The following is a 15,880-nucleotide window of genomic DNA, read 5'->3' on the forward strand; positions in this document are numbered from 1 at the left end:
CAGCCCCATTTAGGGCTGGCTACCCAAAGTAAAACAAAAATGTTACCATCTTTCACTCAAAGTGAAAAGATGCTAAATTGATAACTGAAATTTCAAATTAATATAGTAATGGAACTAATGTGATGTGAATAGATTGGCAGGCTCTAGCCTTGCTGCTGCTTTGCTGAGAACAGGTTCTCTGAAAATATCTTGAGCTCAGTGACTAATGTCAATCAAAGAGAAATAAACCAGCATAATTCTTTTGAAAGAAACAACATAAACCTCTTAATGTTATATTCTCTGTAGCCACAGGTACCTCCATATACTGAAAAGGATATATTTGCAATTCTGTAAAGCTGCTTCATAAAAGGAGCAGTAGAAGCAAAAACAGTACCAAGAAAAGCAACAAGAAAAGATTGTAGCTGTGAAGACTAAGTGGACCGGATTCTTGAGCTTGGAAAAAACAAGGAAGCTGTTAGAGGGATACACAATTGGTAACAATACAGAGAAGACAAGCTGGGAAGGACTGCATACTTTCTCATAATCTAAATATCAGAATAATTAGATCTTGGATATTAAAAGCAGTTTCACCTTTCATTCAGAAAGTTCTAAAATGCTAATGGTTTGGAAGCTGGAAGAGATTATGCATATTTTTTATAGGTAGGAGGGATAATTCAATAATTTATGATTTCTACTCTTTTTCTGTAAAATCAGCTACTTTCTACTGCTGAGATAGCAAGCTATTGAGATAGAATGGCAAACCACTCCTTACTGCTTCCTTTGATAGTTCAGAGTACTTTTCTGTCTGGCTGTGCTCACTACACATGAAGCAACATTACACCAATAAAGAGTTTGGAAAACATGGAAGCCACTTTTCCCTGAGCAGCAGGATGGTGCAACCTTTGTTGGTCGAGTAACCAAGAACCTGCAGCCAGATGTTTATGTTGGATCACATCCTTGGATGTGAAATTTGCTTCCTTGGTAGGCCACCTCAGAAGAGAGAGGCACAGCATATATTTTGGTCAGGGGTTTCTGCTGCATTGTTAATAAAATGTGCAAAATGTGCCTAATTTAGGTCAGGCATACTAATTACCTTAAGAGTACCTGAACAATAAACAACAATGACCCTTACTGAGAAACTAATTAGCTTTGAAAATTTGGCTTTCTTAATCATCAAAGAAGATGGGTTAAAGCTCATCTTTAATTTAGAGAATAATTATTATCAGTGGTCTGAAGCCTTCCACATTACTCATTCCCACATGAGGGTTGGATTGAATAAGGCACTGAAGTCTATAGCCTCATACTTTTGCACTTCTGTTTTTCTCATATTAAAATGCAAGCATACTCTGAAATTTAGGATGAAATCCCCAATTTTGAAACTGTTTTCATTTAAATGCTTATCAAATTTTTTATTTATATCAGTTTTACATTACAGAATAATAAAATACACCCTCTGTACTTAAGCCAGCTTTTCTTGTTTGCACTTAATTCTCATCACTATTCTTATATGAAAACCAGTATTTGTCTAGCAAAAGGTGTACTTTTCATGATCTGAGTATACCTGTTGTCACAGCAGATCTTGATTTTCATGTGTTTTTTTCAAAGGGGAAATAATCTGGTATTTCATTGAGCAATTTCAAACAAATTCTAGGTAATTTCCTTCTTTGCCATTTAAGTATATATACCTCCAGATCTTTATATAAAATCTTTTATGAATTTAAACATTTTCATTTTATTACATAGTTCTTGTTTTAATAAAATATTTTCAAATAGAGATAATGAATCTTTAAATTAGATTGAATTAGTTTATTTAAAACTGCATGGGCATTTTTAACACTTGGTTCAAAAACTGTGTCTCCCAGTAAAAATCCAGGAAAATAGTTGCTGCTATATCAGTTTATTTGGAAGTAAAGATCTAGAATTTTCTACCTCCAAGTGACAGTGAAGGAAGTATTATAGGGAAGGGGCTTTGCCATGTTCAGGCCAAAACCAAGAGCAAAAGGAAGCAAAAAGCTCATATTAAAACTAATTTTTTTCAAAACTAGTTCAAAAACTTTGTCCAAATCAAAGGATTTTAAAAGGAAGTGGTTGGTGGTAAAATGTCATAAGCTCAACTAATTAAAAAATTGAGTAGTAGAAGGCAAAATATGTCTTGTAGGTAAGAAAGTAGTGCAGCTTTTTTTTTTCTCTGTGTTTAACAAATGTTTAGCCAACTGATCGTCACGATTACCAAAATATAAGTGATTGTTTTCTGCAAGTGTACACACTTGGTCCTGAGTTGCAGGAAAAAGCATGAACAGCTTTCCAATGCAGAAACCCCTCATGGTAAAGGAATTTTTGTTTCTCAGAAAACATCAGGTCATTACTCAGGGGCATTTGAAAAGCAACTGGAATATCAAAACTTATTAGAAAAGGAAGAAGGGGGATGCAAAATTTAAAGCAGAATCCTGCCACTGTGTGAATGAAAGAATTTACACTGAAAATTCTCACTACCAGTTCAGGCATCTCAGAAAGCACCTACAGGAGGCAGAGAATCTATCAAGAAAAGAACTAAAAAGTGGTTTTCATACAAGGAAACTAAATCCAGAATCAACAATGGAAGGCAGTGGGTAGTAGGTTAGAGAGGTGAGGAAAAGAACTATGACAGGGAATTGCAATGTAACAAATGACATATGGACAATAATAGGGAATATTTAATCACAGTTTCTTGTAAGCTGAGAATTTAAAAGTTGTCAAGGGGAATGCCAAGGCAATAAGATAAAAACAAGTTTTCACTTGGCAGGCATGTTTATTTTTATAGTAAATAATCATATGGTGCACCTTAGTACTCTCTTATTATAGAGGAAAGAAGCATAAATATGTCAGAAAAAAGATTAGAAAAAATAGCACAAGGTGTGCTCATCAGTGATTGCTAGAGACACAGTCCTGAGTGCTTGACTTTGGAAATCCCTAAACACTGATTGGCAGAGTTGAAGAGTATACTGGGAAAAGACAATGCACACATGCTTTGATTCTTATACTATCAGTTTTCTATTTTTATTCTGTGAGAGATAGTATGAATGTAATGGACCTTCAAAAGGGTGGTAAAGCAGGTTAATCATATTTTTCTCTCATAATGTCTGTTTGTTGTATTTTCCGAGACATCTAGCAGAGGTGAGGGTATTAAGTGTTATGATACAAATGCTTTTGTGCCTCCTATAAAACACATTGGGTACATTTAAAATCTTGAATTAGTTCTGTATCACGCTTTCATCTCCATTTTTTCTAGTTACATACATATAAATCAAGAACAGAATGACAGCAGCTTGTCAAATACTTTGAAACCGGATATATTTGTTCTGCACAGCTTTATTTTTTCTCACATCAAAGATGCATAATAAAATTGCATAGGAGGGGCTGATACAGGAGTTGCTTGAGTGTTACTCATCATACCTCTTTTCATGTACTATCTTTATTAATCCTATGACTCCTTTTTACTCACAACAGATGTCAAAGCTGAAACTTCCCATAGTCATATTCCTAGCATGTAAGAGAAAAATTAGAGAATGAGCTGAAAGAAGATGTTGTCTTTAAAGGAGCCAAGAGCACTCCCTAACACATTTTATAATCTGCAAAACAGAATTGTATATGTGCTAGAAGACTCTTAGAAACTATGAGAGAAATACATAGATTTCCTAGAAATGGTTTTGACAAAAAAAAATAGCTAATAAGTTACAGTATTAATTATACCATGACAGCAGCTTAGATGTTCTTGGAGAAAATATCAGACAAATTTCTTTAATAAGAAAAAAATTATAACTACCATGTTACTTTACTTTAAAAGCCATGAATCTTAATTCAAGAGTTCGGACTGAGCTGAGAGAAATGTAGTTTGAGACAGTATTCTTGGAATTAGCAAGCACAAATAGGTTCAAAACTCCCACAATAGGTTCAAGCACAGGGTAGGCAAAGATTAGTAATAGTTAAAGCTTCCACATTTTGAGGCAATAAAAGCAACAAAGAGGCACTCATGGACTAAAATGCAAATTACCCATGGAATTACATGAAGAGAAAATTTCAGTAATCTGGGGTTGAGTTTTAAGAGGCAGTATGTAGAAATAGTGAACTATGGGCCTGCCTGGACCACTAAACACCTCAAACAGGACATAGTAGGTGATCAGGGAATTTACTGAAATGACATTGTCTATCAGTGTGTAGGTCAGAAAAATAGAGTCAAAAGGTCAAAATATCTGTCTGAGCTAGATCCTTGAAAGAAGCAAAACAAAAATATAAGATTTCTAACCACAATACTATAGAAATAATATGAAGGGGACAAGTGGGGTCATATCCTCAGAATCAGACAGAGATTAGAGGATATTGAATGTCACATATCTTAATGCTTTGCCCCAGTTTTAATTGAAGAAATTATATATATGACTAATAAAAGATTATCCAATAAGAATAGGAAATGGGAATTATAACACCCATGGTGAATTCAAAAATAGGCAGGTATTGTGTGAAATCTGAACAGCCTGGATAATATCCAGTGAGTTATTTTAAAAGAAGCTGCAGTTTTGGTTATGGTATTTTATTGCTTCCCATTAGAAAATAGTAAGGGTGATACATGTATCTGATAAGGAAGAGTGGAATATCCAAAAGAATTCCTCATTTGTCTTTAATAAAATATGCAGGTTTTGTATGGAAGAGTTACCAAGAACATGAAGTCTAAATAAGATAAATTCAATATGATTTTGGCAAAAGTAGATTGTGTCATGTTATAGCGCATCTTTCTTTTATATCCTTCAGGTGGGATCAATTAATTAAATTTAATAATCTATGTTTCAGTTAAGCAGTGACTCAAAGGAATTAAAATTGATATCAAAGGAAAGGAAATGAAAGTGGAAGTTAAAACAAGGACTATGGAATGATTAACATGGTAGCTGAAGAGAAGATTACAATGCTATGAGAATTTTCCAGATGGATAGAGGCTAGAAATTATATTTTCCAAGGACCACTCTTAGAACAAGTTCTGCTTAATATCATTATTTACAACACTGCTTTAAAAAATTGGCTTTAATAAACCATGGTGAGGATGATGTAACACTGGAAAAATCCAACCAATGTTGACAGGAACAGGTGGACTGCACATTGTGAATGGGAATTAAAAATGTAGGATAAAATAGCATAATAGAAAGTAAAGCATATAGAGACTAAATCCAGAAGTTTTAGTTTAAATTGAAGGCTTAACTGGAGTTGGCACTTAAAGAGAGGGAACTGCATTTACTGGAAGGTTACAGGGAGAACTTTCAGTAAAGATTGAGGAATTTTAGCATTACAGTGCATAGTATTAGCAAGATGTTCCATGTTTATAAAATAATAAAAATTTGGATCAAAATAAAGAAATACTAATATAATAATAGAAAGAGGTATTTTAGAAAGTTTAAAAGGCTATTTAAGCTATCAAGGTAGAAAGAGGGAAACCCTGTATGTGCTTTTCAAATGAAGTGGTAGGCAAGAAACCCTCATTGTTTGAAAATTATAACTGCGAAGTTTATGAGGGTTTTAAAGACTCATACTTGCTTTAAAAATGCTGGAAATATTTATTGCAGTGTCTTTAATTGAATTCAGCTTATCCCATGGATAATGGATTCACTTCGTTTGTACATAAGCCAGGAAAGAATTTTTACAAGTTTTGATGCACAGCGTAGACTCCAGGGAAATTTTAATTCCTTTTCCTCCAAGTTTCGAATGTATCAAAGACAGGCAACAGCAAGGGGTAAGATATCATCAATCATTGACTTAGAATCAGAAAGTAACTTCTCCTCAGATCCAAGTATCATAAGCCCTTGTTTTGGAAAGCCCTTCCTTTGGTTTTTGTTTTTGTTTTGTTTTTGTCTTTGTTTTTGTTTTTGTTTTCTCTAGAATGCCTGATATTTTAATTCTTTGGATCAGATTATTTAATAATATTTTGCACTCTCAATTTTTTTGGTGACACAGACTGAAGCAACATTCCTTCTCTCCCCCAGGAGAGAGAGCATGCCCCAAGATACAGCTTTTTGTTAAAGATCTAAACTTTTTTTAATAAAAGCCAAGAAGTCTCAGTCACAATCTGGAGTTAATGTACAAAGGACAGGTAAATGAACAAGATTTTCTAATGGGTGCTTCTGGAATTAACATTGATTATAGACTCTAGTGCCATTTCTATTGTGATACCGAGAGCTAGCTAGAGTTTACAACAGGAGTCTTAATCTCAGTTCTGTACTGCAACTTCCTCATGAATACTGTTTCCAAAACTCATTTGAGTTTTGCAGGAGTAATTTTGAGATACGCAGGTATTTGCTAAGCAATTTTTGCTGTGGCAGAGCCTAAGACCATGTAGTTACATTTTAAGAGGATTTAATATGAAGAATCTAAATATAAACATTTATTTTAATAGTTCTGATCACAATATATGTGACAACTAATTTAAAAGTAATGAAATATCCTTGCTGGAACACAGCAAAAGGAAAAAGTGACAGTCTGATATTGAATGCTGGCCAAAATAACTATTGTTTAACTCCAATCAATGCATCAAACACAATTTGTTAAGGCAAATGAGGACACTAGTTCAAAGTTGCATGTTATTATTTTTTTCTGGTGAAAGATTTGGCTAAGTTCCTAATACATTACTCTATCATTTAGACAGGTTTCTCTTGAAAACAGAGCTGTAATTTATGTGCATTTCATGAAACTGTAGACATGTTCCTCTCTTTTCTCTCCTCTCTTTCCTACAGCATCAGACGAGAACGTTTTCTTGAAGATGAATCATCCTAGAAGGGGAACTCCCTGAGACAACTTTGTGTATTTTTATATAAAACAGTAGTATAAGGAAAAACTCAGGAATTGCCAATGAGAATAAAATCCAGAACAAAAATTACTCATAATCATTTTGGATTCTGTGTGAAAACACAGAATTGCCCAAGGATGTCTTTCCTCTCTTTTTCTGTACAAATTTATTATTTAGGTTCCTCTAATTAAGAAAAATAGTTATTTTAACAAATAGAAGTACGAATTCAACAAATTTTAGGTGTGCTTGCCAACCTTAATTTTCTTATAATCAATAAGAAAACCTTTAATACTCTAGAGAAAACAGTATTTTGGTGGTGTTTATATATTGTGCATGTCAGAAAAAAATAATGTTACAGACACAAGGAGGAAAGTAGAATGACTAAACAGGTTTTGAAAATATTACTACAGCTGATACTAGTTTTGTAGCTTTATTGTTTTGTAATTCTATTACTACATCTTCTACTGCTACATCTAGTACTGCTATGTCTGGTCTGCTTCCTTGCTCTGCTGAATACAAATATCCTAGGCAAGGGTATTTATACTGTGTTTGAGGAAATATGCAAATAGTATAAAGAAAATTAAAAATGTGTACAGAAATGTAATCTTCAGCTAATGAATGGCATGAATTTAAATAACCTTGAGAATCTTAAATAGTCATTTGCCAAAAAGGTCTCTTTTAACAGCTGTGTATAGACATTTTCATTCAATTTCATTAAATGTTGAGTATCACTTCCCCATATGTAGATAAAGGTAGAAAAATGACATATTTGCAGGGTATTGTTTTACAGCATTTCACATTTTTTATAAGAAAATAACTAGGCCCCGGTGGTTTTTTTTGCTTCTCTTGGCAAAGAAATTTGTGCAGCTCTAACTTACTTCTTTGTTTTCCTCTCACACAAATAATTGCATTTAAGAGTTTCCTAGGACATGTCTCCCAAGTGTCCTTGAACGTGGCCTTCTCTGGGAACAACATAAACCCCAAGGGCTTACCCCTTTTTTTTTTTTCCTTCCCTGGGGATTAGTAAAATTTGCAGATATGAATGATTTTTGAGAATTACAACATTTTATAAATCTCTGTGCAGGGAATTGCAAAAGGGCAATAATGTCTTTTGTGAATGAGGAAAAGGTGATTGTTAATCTCAAGGAGAAGAAAAGAAGGGAACAGAAAAATTTAAAACTCAGTTTCCAGTGTTGTGCTACTGGAGTAAAAATCATGATCCTTTATTTCACAGTTTTGACATATTGCAAAATGTTCCTTCCTTATTAATTTTCTTTTTCTTTAAGCTCATGCGAACTTCTGTAAATGTGGGTTACTGTCATTAGGCAAATTCAGTTAGTGTAAATAGGAATGTCAATGAAATGCCAATGACATATTTGTTTTAATCAAATGGAGCTTCTGTGAGTACAATTAAAAGACACAATGGTACCAATACATGTGACAGATTAAAATACAGGCAGTACTTTGACTTTCTTACTCTTACTGTTCTCTGTGCATCTAGAATTTTTGCCAAAATTAATGGAGAAGATTTGCAGAAGAGATGCTGTTTCACTAAATGTGGGATGAAATAATGAGGGCTTTCCTGGAGTATCAATTAGATGATGACTAGATGAGATGAACACTCTCTTTATTTCTTTATTTCTGTTCAAAAGTATACACTTGTGATCAAACTCTTATGTACCAGTGTGACAAGTTTAAGGGGAAAGTGCTTCAGAGTTTTTCTTTATTACCTTCTAAATTTAAATCTTAAACTTTATTACCTTCCTAATTTAAATTAAATACTAAATAATATTTTAAAAATACGCTCTTTAAATGGTACTGTGGATAGTTTCCTTCTGTGCTCTGAAATTAACATTTTAAGAGAAAATTTAGTCTGTGATCTCACTGATGCTACTGCGCTATCCACAATATATGAAAATTTGTATACCTGATTAGCTAATGTTTCTAAAAGAAAATTTCCCAATTAGATTGTTTACATTTGGATTCTCCTCAGTTCTCTGTGGCAGTAATTTGTTTACATTTGGATCCTTCTCAGTTTTCTGTGGCCAGCAAAGAACGAAAGCAATTAAAATATTTAGAGAGATTACTTCTAACCAGTAACATCTGTGCTTTTAGAACTAATTTGAATCTTTAAGGTTATTTCTCTATATGTTTACCGAACTCTTTAGTTGACTTCAGCATTGCAAAGCAGGGTTTGCCAGAACTGGTACTAGTCCCGTATATGTGATCAACACTAGTCTGACAAAGGGGGCAGTCTGAAACAGAACCAAGATGGATGAATACTTTCCACATACCATGCATTCTGCAAGACCAGCTATAACCTCAACCAAGACCATTAAGAATCATCCTCAGGAAGACAGGGGAAATGACAGCTGCTTAGCTGAATTGCACTGAAATGTATAATTCTTTATCCTTATGTTTATGTCTTAAATATTGTTTAAGGAAATATAGAAATTATTCAGAAGACAACACTGGCGTTGGTATTCAAAGTCAATAAAATGGAGTATTGAGTGTACATTCTTAGAGATTTATGTTAAGATGTATTGTATTGTGTAGCTTACATGGAAAATCATGCAATGTCCTCGCTGACATTCCTGCCGTTGGAGGGGTGGCTTCACTGGTGGTTAGGGTGTCTTGATCTGCCAAATTTTGCTACACACAGGAATACATGTAGGATATTTCTTACTCCACTGATTTTCTTTCAAATTACATTTATTCCTAAGCTTATTGCACAGCTGGCTATAGGATAGAGCAAAATAAGCAGGTACATAAGGTGGCAAACTTCTGGGACAGTGTTAAACTCTTTGTAAGAGCCAGAGGAAGTGGCTGACTGTACAGGCCTGTCTACCTACACTAAATTTGGTGGCTGTTGTTCTCCAAAGAACCAGTTCAAATCAATGGTGAGCAGCTGGTTTTAGCTCCTTCTTGCAACAGCTGCTGCATCTTGCTCTGCTCATCTCTCAGGCTTTATTTGAAGGTCAGCAGCCCCATTGTGTCCCTGAGCCCCCAGCCCAGCCTCATCCTTTCCTCTTTCCCATGGCAGGAGAGCACAACATGGCACCAACTGTGGGAGGATAACGCCTATAACCCTTCAATAAAACTCTCTATGGGAGGTTGTGTTGGCTGCTATCTGTGATTATTAAATCAAATCAGTTTGTAAGTGGAGTTTTTTTCAAGTAAAAAAGTGGGAAAGGAATTCTGGACCCTTTCGGCACTACGGCCTTCTGAAACCTCCATGGCCTGTGTAAGGCCTTTCCCCATCTTCTGGGAGAGGAAAGCCTGGAAAGTCGCTGAGCTCTCACAGCCCCCATAATCCCCACAGGCCTTTCTTGTTTCCTCCTATGCTGCTTCCCTAGGGTTTCCTGAGGCTCTCTAAACCTTCCTACCTCAGCAGATATACAGTGCCTATTTCAACTCTCGGATTCCTCCATCCCAACTACCCACATGAGAAATGCCTTTTGCCACCACCTAGTTTTGCCTACATTGTTGAGGTGCCTCAAGATACTTGTGAGATTATTTTTGAGATATACATGCCCAGAAACTTTTTGCTACCCAGTCTTTATCCTACCATAACTCAGACAAATAATTATGTCAAAACAGCTTTCATAAAACTATGAATCATTTATTTTTCTCTCAGTCACCTGAAATTGAAATTCACTGAAAATATTGGAAGCTTTTAACTCTGGTCTGTATTGGTTTGAAAGATTGGCCAAGAGTTTTTCTTCTGAAGTTTAGATACTGATTTCACTGCAGGTCATGATCACATTCTTTAAGTTCCCTCATTCCTCTGTAGGGTAAGATGGTGCCTCTGTAAAAATGGTTGATGTTGGGGGGATTCACCTGTGGGAGATGCTCACCTCTACTCTCAGTCACTGCTTTTCTAGGGATCCCAGCTTATTGTCCCATATTAAGTACTGTAAAATCAAGCAAATATGTCCTTTATTATTTGGGGGAGGGAGTGTATAAAATAATAGTCTAAAAAATGAACACAAACTTTTATTTTCCTTTTAGTAACTTATCATTCCTAATTTCCCTGTCACTTTCCATGAAAACATCTTGTACCCAGCTTTAAGGTTCTTTAACCTCCTATTTCTATTTTCATTGATGTCCTGTTATTTTTCTGGCCCTAACATGTTTGGTTTTAAGTGCTTCATGCATTTCTGCAACAATTTTTCCAGGAATGGAATACCCTTATAAAATTAGTTGTGGCATCTGAGAGCAACTTTCAATTAATAAAGACTAGGGAAATCACCCCTGAAGGCTTTTCAAGTTTTTTTCCTTTATGTACCATATCTTGAAAATAAAAAAAAAAAAAATCACATTAAAATAAAAGGTGCCTATTTGTAGGAAAAACAGTTAGGCTGCACCTAACAATGTAATGCTATATCATGTCAACTACTGAACCTGTATCCTGTCATTTACAGAACCACAAAATCACAGAATGACTGAGGTTGGGAGATACCTCTGGAGATCATTTTATCCAAACCTTGTATTCAGAGCAGGGCCAGCTGGAGCAGGTTTCTCAGGACTGTGGCCAGCTGGATTTTGAATATTTCCAATGAAGGAGACTCTACCGACTCTCTGGGCAACCTCTGCCAATGTTTGAGTACTCTCATAGTAAAAAAGCTTTTTCTTTCACTTAAGTGAAATTTCCTGTGTTTCATTTTTTCATTGTCCCTTGTATAACTGAGAACAGCCTGGGTCCATTTCCTTTGTTCCAACCATCAGGTGTTTATGCACATTGACAAATTCTCACTTGAGACTTCTCCAGACTCAGAAGTCACAACTCTCTCACCCTCTGAGTGGGTGTATGAGCATGTCAGAGTCAGATGCTCCCAGATGTTAATCACTTTTGTAGCCCTTTGCTGGACTCTGCCCCTGGCCCCATTCTATCTGGATGGTGACATGACCCTCTTGTGTATCAGCTCCTCCTCCGTTTTGGATTATCTGTAAATTTTCAGAGGATCCACACTCTGTCCTACCTATGACTTTGTCCTACTGTCCAGGTCAGTAATGAAGATGTTTAGCAGTATCAGATCCCTCAGTGCCAGCCTGAGGCAGCCCAGTACTGCCTGGCCTTCAGCTGGGCTTTGGCGTCTGTTAGCATCCCTTTGAGCCCACAAGTTGGGCTAGTTTTCAGTCTTCCTCACTGTCTCCTTATCTAGCCCATACTTCAGTGTTTCATCTGAGGATGTTATGGGAAAAAGTGTCAAAACCCTTGCTAAAGTTAAAGCAAAAAATATTTCACTGTTTTTTTTTTTTCCTTGTCCAGCAAGGTAGTCACTTCATCAGGTAGGTCAGACAGGATGTCTCTCATAAATCCATGCTGACTCCTTCCAGTCACATTCTTATCTTTAATATGTTTGGGTATGGCTTCCAGGATTACATGGTCAATCACCTTCCATGGGATTGAGGTGAGCCTTACCAGCCTGTAATCCTCCTGCTTGACCTTCTTAAAGATAGGAATAACATTTGCTTTCTTCCAAGCCTTGAGAACCTCCCGCAATACCCACAACCTTTCAAAGATTATTAAGAGTGGCTTTGGAATGTCATCAGCCAGCTCCCTCAGCACTTGGTGCCATGGATCTTTGTATGTTCAGTATGTTTAAATGTTCCTTGACTTGATCCTCCTCCATTGAAGGTAAGCCTTCCTGACTCCAGACTTTCCCTCTGGTCTCAGGGACATGGGATTGCTGAAGGCAGGTTTTACCAATAAAAACAGTGACAAAGTGGCGTACCTTGGCCTTCTTCATGTTGTAGTAGAGGAATTATACAGGAACAACAATTGAACACAAGTTTCCAATGCTAACAGTCAACAAAGCAGAGTTAGTATGACCCTCAGATAGGATATGGAGATTGGGAGAAAGAGACAGAGAGTTTACATCTATATCCAATTCTGGTAAGAACACTACTAGAACAAAGCACCTAATACTTATTTAAAGAATTTTAAAGCAACATCTAAAAATCTGCACTTAGGATTTGAAAATTGGTAGATACTATGTATGGTGAGAGATTATAAAAGCTCAGCATGCTAAAAAAAGAGGGGTGAAGGAGTTGGAGACTCATGCTGCTGAAGACCTTAAACCAAGACCAGAAACCTTTAATAATTACTTCCTAAGCCTTAAAGTATTACTCAAGCACAAATTACTGAGCCTATTGGTAGAGGAGTTGACCCAAATGTAGGAAAAGGCAAAAGATCAGGAAGCATTTTTTTCTGTTAAAGTTCTCATAATTTCCAGTGGAGATTAACTGTTACATTCTGTATACTATATGCATTCTTAGTATACATTCTGTATACTAACCCTAACCCCAGACATTGACCCCCACTGAAATGTCTAATGGCAATTGAAGAAAGAGATATTCTTATGCTTGGCATAATTTTAGTATTAGATAACAATACATTCTCTAGGATATTCAGCTTGAAAAAGAGAAGGCTTTGGGGTGACCTAATTGCATCCTTTCAGTGCCTGAAAGGAGGCTATAAGAAAGATGGAGAGAGGCTTTTTACAAGGGTACATAGTGACAGGATAAGGGAAAATTGCTTCCATCTGAAAGAGAATAGGTTTAGATTAGATTTTAGGAAAAAATTCTTTACTGTGCAGGTGCTGAGGCACTTGACAGGTCGTCCAGAGAAGTTGTGAATGGTCCCATCCCTGGAAGTGTTCAAGGCCAGGCTGGATGGGGCTCTGAGCAACCAGGTCTAGTGAAGGTATCCCTTTCCATGGCAGGAGGCTAAGAACTAGAGGATCTTTAAGGTCCCTTCCAAAATCATGCCATTCTGTGGTTCTATGGTTTAAATAGTGAGCTTGGGTGTCTCCAGTGCTTCCTGCAGTCTTGACCTTGTTCTTGTCCAGAGAAATCTATTGCAACCTACTGTCCTACAATGGGCTTTCTGCATGCACAAGTTCTCATCCAGTGGAAATCAGGACACAGAGGAGATGGAGAGACTGTGGGAACATGGGATGATTTCTTTTTTTTTCCACAGGACATGATAGGGGTTCTCTGTTTGATGTTGGAGCACTCCTAAGTCTTACTATATGTGCTAGAATATAGATAGAATTTTTGTACTCGAAGAGCTGTTTTCAAATTGCATAACAAGTATATACTTATTGATAACTTCATGTGTTTCACATTGACTATGACTTCCAGATGACTTACATTTGGTCATTTTTTTCCCATCTGCTTCATAATGCTCAAAAGGAATCTCCAATTATGTGTCCAACTTTAAAAAAAAAAACAAAAAAAAAAAACATTGCCTTGCATTACTAGGGCAAAACTTTCAAAACTTTGAACATGGAATTAGACATCTCTACTTGATGCTTTGGCATTTATGAAGAGACATTCTTCCTACTGTAATAATTTTCATATTCTATAGAATTTTGTTACGATATTCTGGTTTGGTGGCTATAGAAACCACAAAAGACCCTTTGTGACTTCTACATTATGTGGAGTACATTTGGATAAATTTATAAGTCCAGAAGTATTCACTTATTTCTTCATGCTGACTCCATCCCGTATTAAAATCTTGCAGTTATGTCAGTTTAATGTCATAAGGATATCTCCTGTAAAATCTCATCATTGTGGCTTGCATTCACTAGAATTCTTAAAACTCTGACAATAACAGAGTAATTAACAGATGAAATGCTTGTTTAATTAATGCGTTGATCAGATCTTATTTTGTCATGGAAAGAGGAAGCTGACCAGGCCCACCTCATCCACCCTGCGTTAGTGATACATTAATTTAATATCATCACCTTAAGTAGCTTATACACACGCACATACAATTTTCTTTCACTCACTCATGCTCTTTCATGCTATTCAGTTCTACATGCTTTACAAGGATAGGCGTGGTTGTTCCTTTATTTCTCTAATTCCCTCGCCATGGTCTGTTTAAATTATTCCATTTGTAAGCATAGACAAGTCGATACATGCGCGTTAGTTTCGGCACACGTTTAACATTTATTATTTTAGATGTTTTTTGAGATTATAGAGAAAGATGGCTGCAAAACCAAAGCACTTTTCAGTCTAATTAATTTATACCCTTTCTTGTAATCAGTTTGGTTTATGTATCTTTTTTTCTCTTTCATTTGATCTCTACTTTTGTCTGATACTCAAAAGAATGAACATCTTATTAAAAAAAATAAAATTAAACTGTTTTAATTTCCTTTTTCATTGTGTTGCTACAAGCAAAGGATGTTGAAAAGCTTTTATCTTTACGTTGTTGCATTGTTGACTACCAAAGAATAAAAGAGCTTTAGCTAATTATGAGAAAATTAAGCAGACCTGTGTTCAAATTATATTAGAATATCATATACTATAGATAATACTGTCTGTTCATAACTCTCTCATTGACCTACGCAAATCCAGCAGACCTGCATTGTGAGAGTGCACGACTGTATGGACAGCATGAATTGTCCATTACAGGGCAAGCCTTTTTAGATTTTCCACCTTGAAACTTGTTCTAGAATTTTTGCATGAAGAATTAAATGGAGCATTAGAACAAAGGGTTAATCCTTCAGATTTCAGGTGATGTCATAAACCACTATTTTGCTGGTTTTCAGTATCAGAGATATGGTGATGACAGTCCTCCTTATGGGTCCAACACTTCTTCTTGGAGCTTTTAATAGAAATTCAAATCTTTGTAAAATAAATGCAAATTAGATGTTCTTGTTTTAAGACTTTGTCTTCACTTTTTAGAAAACTATGTAAAAACATGAAGATGGTTGCAGAAGAACAGAATCATGTCACATGTTTCTTTCACATAAAAAATTAGGGAAAAGTTTTTAAGGGGAAAGACATTTTTTCGTATTTTTCAGTTACAGGGAGCTACAATGAAAATGTACTAATCAGGATGCAGGAAGGAAGAAAAGGAAGAAAAAAGGATGAATACAGAAATCAGATATTATTTACATAACTGGTGATGTTCAAACACACAAGTAGAGATCCCTGAAATGACTCATCAGTATTCCTAAGGAATTTTATACAGTATCGTTTATGCATCTGTAATAACTAAGCCTGTACCTGCAGTAAAGAAGTTTATATCTCAGACATTTAAAACCAAAAATATCCTTTTTTTTTCCAGTTAAACGTATATGA

This window comes from Molothrus ater, chromosome 1 (assembly GCF_012460135.2).
Source record: "Molothrus ater isolate BHLD 08-10-18 breed brown headed cowbird chromosome 1, BPBGC_Mater_1.1, whole genome shotgun sequence".
NCBI classification, from domain to species: domain Eukaryota; kingdom Metazoa; phylum Chordata; class Aves; order Passeriformes; family Icteridae; genus Molothrus; species Molothrus ater.